Raw genomic sequence first — 9,623 nt, 5'->3', positions numbered from 1 at the left:
ATAAAAAATAAAAATCACCTGTCAAAGTAATAGTCCTTTTAAATACTAAAAGTATTTTATTTTTGGCAATTTATGAGTGGATATGGGGCAAAAAACAATCCAAAAAAATTTCTTGTAAGTTTACATTTTTGGCCAATAAAAACATGAGGAGTTTATTTTTTGAGCAGGGAAAATTAATTTGTATTTTTGTTCTTATTCTTGAACAAATATAACTGGAGGATCCATAAAACAAGAAATAAAATTGGTCTGGCCTAATGATGAGATTGACTAAGATGAAACTGTGATGGTGAATGAGATCATGTTTTTCAAAGCATTTGATAGTCAAAGATGACATTGTATACCAAACAAAAAATAGGTACGGATCTTTAATATTTGGGGGAATATTTTTAATATTGAAGATTTTAAAAAAATTAATAAAAGGTATCCCACAGAATATTCAATATTGCTAATATTTGTTGTTTAGAATTAATAGATGCTGACCTTTGGTTGTAAAGCAGTGCTCCTTGAGACATTGAACATGCTGGACAGAAAAAGTCGCCATTCCTACTTACATAAGCTGGAAATTTGACAGAAATTTCTGTACAATTCAGGCCAATCGGGTAGCCTAATGGTTAAAGTGTCCACTCATCACACTGAAGACCTGGGTTCGATTCCCCGCGTCGGTGCAATGTGTGAAGCCCATGTCTGGTGTCCCTTGCCGTGATATTACTGGAATATTGCTGAAAGCGGCACAAAACTATACTCACTCAATGCTGCACAATGCTATTATGGGGAACAGAGCCAGAAAGTATTAGACATGAGAAAATTCTGATTTCATAAATCTCTATTAAATAAATCATTACTTCTAGTTATGTTGTAACCTGAGCTGTATGAGAATTTCCATGCCCTGCTTGTGAAACAGTCATGATTGGATCATCAGAAAGTCTTTAACTGCCCAAACTTGAATCTTGAATCATGAATCTTCCCCCTTGACCTATTTTACAAACAACCCTAGAATGCATTAATGTATATTTTTGTTCAGTTGAAATGTTTTGTTATTCAGAGCCAGCTTGTTTTATATGCAATAAAATTTCATGTTGTATGCATGTAGTTAATATAAAGGTGAATATTGATGTTGTATGAAGTTGGAACGGAGCTGAAATAAACTCAGGAGTTCTCTGATGACCTCAAAGAAATATACACCTGTCTGCATCAAACTTCAGGCAGTGATTTACGGCGGACATCAGCACGATATGAAAAATTGATAGACCAGGTGCTTTTTTAGAGGACTATAGATTTCTTTTCATAATCTGCTGTCATGATCGCTATCTTGAGGCCTACATTTCTTTTAGTGTTTCCAAGAAAATGATTTGACGTGCTGATAGTGGGAAGATAGTTCGGGCAAGTCAGTTATCTACAGGTTTTCATGTGTTTTGTTTCTGCCTGATACAGTGAAAATACATGAATCAGGATTAGATATGGTCAGATGATGTTTTTTGATAGAGAAGATTTGCAGTATCTTTGGGAGATATAGAGACAGAAAGAGTGTCACCACAATCAAGAATCACGTGATAATGCAACACTATTTCTTTCTACTTGGTTGATAAAAGAGCAAAATTTGTTTGAAAATGCTGTTTCAGGCTTTTAGGTGTAGATTTATCAAAGAGTTGTAGCTTTCATAATATTATTTTTTTATATTGGTTTGATTGACCTCCAAATTGGCCAAAACAAATCAGCGCATTAGAAAAATTGAATGTTACACAATATCGCTTCAATGTGATAGATGAAACAGATGTTCCATGGCAACCAGATTTTTAATTCATTTTTGTAATCAATGATATTACCATTACACAATATCAAGTGCCTGTTTGTTACAGTCATGTTGAAGTATCTGCAGTTCTCATTATATGAACTGTATGGCAATATTTTACCATATAATATGTGTTCATCCTAAAACTAATAAAATAAGTATTATATATAAACAGATTATAGGAACCTCTATGTTTTTGTTTATTTAAAATGTTGGATTTACCTCATAACATACTCTGAGCAAATGGTCTTGAATACAAGCTACTTGTCATACATACGTACGTACGTACACACACACACACACACACACACACATACATACATTTGTATAGCGACGATATCCAGTACAACTGGTCAAAGGCGCTTTGTTTTCCCTCGATCATTGGATATCCATCACAACGGCACATCGTATTTTTCAATCTCAACTCCCTGGGGAGTATACAACTCTTGCAGCCACTAGGCGCACCGAGTTAATGTGTCTTTCTCATCCTTACGAGGTACCCATTCACGGCTGGGTGGACTAGGATACATAGTCACAGTACTTTGTCCAAGTTCACTGCATGTTGCTGTACTCGCAACTAGATGTTTGCACGTATCCATGTGGCCACCATCTGGTCATATACCAACGGATACGTGGGTTCTTTTAAGTGCACAGTGTTGTGTACTGTACACTAGGGGTTGTGACAACACTGAAAGAGTCTGCACACTAAGTTGACTTGCTTGTCGTAAGAAGCAACTAACAATACTGGTGGTCACTCGCTGGCTTGGGTGACACAGTCATCATTTCTCAGTTGCGTAGATCAACATTCATGCTGTTGATCACTGGATTGTCTGGTCTTGCTGACTTGGTGGACACATGTCATCATATCCCAATTGCATTGATCAATGCTCATACAGTTGATCACTGGATTGTCTGGTCCAAACTGGATTATTTACAGACTGCCGCCATATAGCTAGAATATTACTGAGTGCTGTGTGAAACTAATAAAACAAAATATACAGATTGCTCCAGTAATGAATCCTTTCAGACGGGGTTAACCTCTTGGTCATGTGGACAAGGTGTCTGACCTTGTATCAGATGATCTGTTGTTTGAATCCCATTATTTGGCCTTGGACATTTTACATTTGTAATATGGTACTTGTTGGTCCCTGCCTGGCGCTCCGCATTAATGGGTACAACAAGGACTGGTCGGCTCGGAGTGCGTATAATGTGTCTGAGTGGGGTATTCATGCTTCACTGCGGAACGGTATCTCAGTGGGCTAGCACTATAAAACCAGCTTCAGTCAGGGCTAGTACAAGCAGCCGCACATACACATACACACGCATGCACGTCGTCATATGAGCGAAATATTCTCAAGCACGACGTTAAACCCAATTTCACCTCACCTCACCTCACATTCGTGCCAGTGGAGTTGAGAACACGAAATTGAAGCAAAATAAGTTTAGGATCGGTCATCAGATGTCTGTACTGGCAGTGTGTGCAGGATGTGTACATCGCCAATACCAACTGCCAAGTTGTCTAATAAAATGGATATTCTTTACTCATACTTTCATAACTGTGGGTAATATTCCTTATTGTTTGGACTTCATAAATTTGTTATAGTCCGTTTGGCTCAAGGGAGGGAGGAGTGCAGAGAAAGGGACAGCCAGGTGTTCGAGAAGCACGTTCACAAAGTTATTTATTCATTAACCTGTGCTGTGCCGTCTCCATCCGTTCTCAAACACCTGGCTGTCCCTTTCTCTGCACTCCTCCCTCGCAACAAATAGTGAACTGTGTCAATATTTTAATGATTGATTGTTAAACAACTTTTTTATTTTTAGGACAAAAATTCTGCAAAAACCTCACAGAGTTGGTATGATGTTTTGATCACTGTGTATTTTATGTTTCTTAGTTTTCGAGTTAGATTGCAATTCATCGGTCCTCTTTTGAGCCAAACGGACTATAGTTTGATTTTTAACGCTGCACTCAGCAATCTTCCACCTATATGGCAGTGGTCTGTAAATAATCAAGCCTGGATCAGACAAGCCAGTGATCAACAGCATAAGTACTAGTATAACCACAAACTCTATTTCAGGGACTCTATGCCAGTCAGTTTTACCTGCCAAAAATTACCCTATCAAAGTAACCTTGTTATAATGAATATATCATCTCAAAACACAAAATGTTCACTTAAACAGTAAAGACAGATTCCTAAAATCATAAATGTCTCTTGTTATTCACCAGTCACAGTTTGCACTACTTCTGCATGTAACAGAAACATGCTAGTTGTTTGGTTGTAGTCCTAATCTTGAATTTTTCTGTGATCAGATTTCTCCTTTTTATTTGGCAGGATAAAAATGCTACCTAATTTTATCAGAAATTGACCAGCAAAGAAGTATCTAGCTGGTTGCCTAGTGACGATGAAAGATCATTGCACACAATCACCAGTGTAAGAAAACAAAAGATCCACAATGCATTTGTAACATTACGACCTGTCGTAACTCTATAGTTTATCATAGGTTTACGAATGCCGTAGCGCTACGAACGCTTTGTGGATCGGTACTCAGACTGGTAAACCATTAACTGGACTGGCAGTAGATTAGACTTTTTTCAAACTTGCTTGAATTTGTCGGAATTTTAAACAAAAATATATTGCAATCTTTTTAATTATTGCCACAATATTGAGAAGAAAGATGAACACAATACCCTTACATATGTACATGATTCTATTATGCATAGAGTAAATAATGTATTCAATGCATCAGTCTTTGAGAAGAGTTCCAAAATGCAAAGGCTGTTTTCCACATTACATTTTATGTGTTAATGAAGGCATGTATGCCAGGACAAATGTTACACTTGAAACTGGTTGTATCTGCTAGACAAGTTCAAGATGAAGCACAAGAAACCAAGGAAGGTTAACATCACAAGATAGTCAAATCACAACCAGGAGATAAGATTGCACTATCAGATGCTGATTGTCTCCCCTTGGGATCTCTCATCAGGCTCTGCTGATATCAGCCATGGTTCAGTACTTCCTGTTACTACTTATCGCTTTTGGAGGCAATTTTGAGGTTATCTTATTTCTAATCCTATCTTTATTTGTCTTACTCGTCACACTTCTTACTGATGAAACTCGCCTGCGTCGCTCATTTTGCAGTAGGTTAAAATCATTTTGTGCAGTTTTCGCCATGGGAAGCGCAGCTGAACATCATGCATGATGGGAAAATTTAGAGGCAATTTAAGTTTCTTTTGAAATTTTGCGTTAATGTTCAAGCATTCTGAAATGTGTTTGGCAGTTTGTCAACAAGTTGATATGAATGAAAACTGTTTTCTCACTTATATTGTTTGACGATTATTGCTTGATTAATTATAAACTCAATGTGAAGTGAGGCAGAGGCCATATGGTCTGTGGGTGAGGTGAGGTGAGGTGAAATGGGGTTGAACAGTAAGTGTGAAAGATTAAAGCCTTAATAAAGCAATGGGCTTGATTTTAGCGATATTATAACAGAACTGAAATAACACGTCTTGTTTTTACGTGGTTTGTTTGTTGTTAAATGCTGTAATCTACAATAATTCAAGCTATAATGGTCTGTAAATAATTGAGTCTGGATCAGACAATCCAGTGACTGACATGTTTCAATGTAAACAGATGGGAAATGATGACATGCACCAACAAAGACAGCGAACTCTCCAAACCAAATGGCAAAATCATATACAATTGAGCCATTAGTGCCAACCCATGAAGATCCAGGTTAGAATCCAGGCCATGACTTCAGGTAAAACTGACAGTCTACCAAACCACGAGGACGATAGCAACCCATGCTTGTCGTAAGAGATGATTGGGGCGGTGGGGTAGCCTAATGGTTAAAGCGTTGGCTCGTCACGCCGAAGACCAGGGTTCGAATCCCCACATGGGTACAATGTGTGAAGCGCATTTCTGGTGTCCCCCGCCGTGATGTTGCTGGAATATTGATAAAAGCGGCGTAAAACCAAACTCAGTCAGTCAGTCGTAAGAGACGATTAGCGGGATCAGGTGGTCAGACTCTCCGACTTCACTGACACGTGATTGTATCCCAGTGCATACATCGATGCTCATGATGTTGATCATTGGATTGTCTGGTCCAGACTCAATTACTTACAGACTGCTGCTATATAACTGGAATATTGCTTAAATTCCGCGTTAAACAACAAACCACCCAACCATCCGTGCAACAGCCAGAACGTCCTCCACATGTGCCACAAGAGAAACAAACCCAGTCATGGCTCATGTTAAACAAACAGACAGCCCACCTGGCCAATAATGAGGAATAATGTAACAAAAATAACATCATTAACATGATTTTTATTTTCATAAGTTGTGCAGATTCATAATTTGCAAAGATATAATAACTATTGTAAGAGGTAATTAGGAACCTATTATACAGCCTTGGGCTAATACTTACAATGTACACAGAAAGAGCTAGGGGACACAAATACGAACACATACAGAAGCACTTTCATACACAGAAACTTAAACTCCACAAATTCAACTCCAATCAAGCGCTGTTTTTCACCAATTTGAAACCACAACATCATATTTATCAAATTTTCAGTCAGCTGTTATATGGCCATGAGAACATGTATCCCTTAATTGATGCATTTAAACTTGTATTAACAGCATGTGGTATTTGAATCAATGTTAACATTGTTATTTGCCATAGTTGCCCAGTCAAAGGTTTTTAAAATCATAAACCATATTCACCACTATAAACACCTACAGTGCTTAGAAAATAGATAGACTCTTATTAAAACAAAACGATTTAAAACTGTTTTTAGACTGATCAGTAATGAACAAATTTTGTTTTAACATTGATGAACATAAAACACCTAATGATTGTAGTTACGTGGAAATAATATTAGCTGCAGCTTTGTATGAAATACGGACTCATAATAATCTGCAGTTTTCATAGTGGGAACTTGAGATTATTTACAGACTAGTCTGGGTTGTTTTTTTGTTAATCAGGGCATTTAATACAGTGAATACGGTAATAATTTTGGTTACAATGAAATACATTGAAAACCTTTTAAAATCATGGTCATATTGACATCTGTGTGATGGGTCTGGAATAGTCTAATTATGGTATGGAATATATGGGGATACAGGTCTTTTAGTGTGTTCATCTGTAGATTCAGTTCTAGATACTGCTGATGTGGCTAGCATCAGATGGCCAGTGAAGCATCATGGTGGCTACACGTTGGAGTCATTCATCAATGTTTGGCACAATAGTAAGATAGGACAGTGAAATTAGCACTCTGGGCACTCTGGGCTCAGGCTGCACAAACAATCACCACCACTTGTCATTCATCATGGTAGGGAAAGACTCCATAATTTTCAGACAGCCGCCATATAGCTGGAATATTGCTGAGTGCGGCGTAAAACTAAACTAACTCACTCACTCATGGGAGGGGAGGAATAAAACCATTCTCAAGAATCTCCATCCCATAATACATGTCCAGCTCCTAAAAAAAAATCCTAAAGAAATCAGGTTTTCAAAATGTATTGCCTGTTAATATGAAGGATTGCAAACATTCTTAACAGAGTGTTGATTTAGGAAATCTTCACTTATTAAATCATTGTGTTTTTGTTTCTATACCCAGAACATTGTTGAAAATGTTGATAATTACAACAGACACAGACCACTACGAAGCTGCTAACATCGTTGTCAAATCATTAGAAATAAATAGCCATATACTAACTCTAGAGAGGGGAACATTTACAACTTGAAAAGTTATGATTTACAAAGTTGGATTGATATTATACGTTTTCAGAAGAGTCATACATTGTACATACGTGCAATCATCTAATTCTTCCATCCAACATAGTTCTCAGACATACAATCCTGACCATTAAAAGGGAGGTAATTGTTGGTGCCAGTCCTTAACACCAATAGTTACTGGTCCTTAAATACTGCAGATCTTTAACACACCAATTAAGTGAAATAAGTTGAAAAATGTTTTATGGCAGGGTTTTACAATGTTTGTCAAACATAGGCAAATGCATTACGATATACTGAACACCTGAATTGTATCACATCAAATAGCTTATTGCAAAAGTACTGATATTTCAAACCTCCTTTTTCAACCAATATTGCTACTGCACTTTCTTGCAGACTAATTTTCTTAAATAAATCATTTTTAATATTTCTTACCAGTGACACAGTCACAATAATGAATTTATAGAATGTCTTTGTATCTTATCATGATGTGATCGGAATATATGGAAAACTAGACTATTACATATTTCTAATGTTTGTGTAGGACTTTGTCTTCTCCTGCCTCAATACCTACACTGTATTCATGTTGCTATCTGTGATGCCTGTTTACTCTAAATGTCCGTATATTAAATGTCTCTGTTGTTTCAGTCTGTACTAGGCAATTTTGGAGAATACAGGATTCACCAAATAAGACACTTTACCGTATTCGCCATGATAAGCACCCAGGCTCTCAGAAATTTGATGAAGGTGCACTTGCTAAACCAAACTCAAGTTAAATCTGTTTTCAAAACTGAGGTGAAGTGAACAAACTTAAATTGTCTAAATACAGTACCCCAATTTTTAAAAATATTTACAAGGCATTTATATACTCTGTTTGAGTTGTTTGTCCAAAAAAACATTTGTAATATACAGAGTGAGTGAGTTAATATTTAACGCCACATCGGCAATATTGCAGCCATATCGTGATGGCAATATACTACAGAACATATGACTCTCATGCACATTTTCAGTCTATTGATTGGTGGTGTGTATAGATTACTAGCAGATTGCTCTATAAATAGATCAGGCGTTTATGGGAGCAGGGGCACTTATTATGGCAAATATGGTAGTGACTTTGTGCACTGAGAAACTATCACAAAACAGAATATATTATCACCTGTTATCTCTATAGATAGTTTATCACTATAATAATGATAATATCTATCAAATGTAAGCTCTTATATCTCACTGTAGCCATACGTCATCATTCAGGGTTTGGAACAGAAATTAAAATATCTACCAACAAACCTAATTTCTGTACATGATTTACCAAATGCAATGAAAACAATCATTTAACATACCTTTCGTAATTTGTTTTGAACAAAAATATATACTGTTGAATGAAATAGAACCATTGGATATATCTAGATAAAGGTGACAACAGCATCTACAGAGTCCCCTGGTAAGTGTAAATACAGATGTATATCCTGTGTGGCAGTGGATTAACATATTAAGGTGTGGTCAGATCTATGGATTTCCGTAGCTGAGATTGTAGCACTGTACAGATCATTGCAGCACAAGAATCTCAAATTTAATTGAAATAATAGAATTTTTTAATATCAGTCAACACTCTCTACATAAATATATTTTCACCCATTTCTGGTCTCCCCCGCCATGACATTGCTGGAATATTGCTAAAAGCGTCGTAAAGCTAAAACTCACTCACTCACTCAACTATTTGTATTTTAGCATCTATATTCTGTCATTGGGATGTTTCAGTTCAGATGTTTGTTTATAAAAGGATAACCTTGATAAATGTACCAGCACCTGCTGCTTTGAAAACAATTAAAAATACATAAGCCTCTCTGTTGTCATAGATACTAAAGTTTCATATATATACTCAGCAAATAAAGTTGGGGATCATGAAGACATGTATATTTGTAGATAATTTTTTGATGTGAGCTCAGTTTTCAAAACCAAAAAATATCCCCCAAAATATTCATGACCTCTAACCATTTTTTATTTCCAGGTGTATTTACATAAATATTTGCGTAATTTACGCAGATACACTGCTTATCTGTACCTCTGTGTATTTATATAGAGAGTGTTGAAAGTAAACACT

The sequence above is a fragment of the Haliotis rubra genome, unplaced genomic scaffold (genome assembly GCF_003918875.1).
Source record: "Haliotis rubra isolate DU_JTF1 unplaced genomic scaffold, ASM391887v1 Scf11, whole genome shotgun sequence".
Lineage (NCBI taxonomy): Eukaryota > Metazoa > Mollusca > Gastropoda > Lepetellida > Haliotidae > Haliotis > Haliotis rubra.
This window is presented reverse-complemented; position numbering follows the sequence as displayed.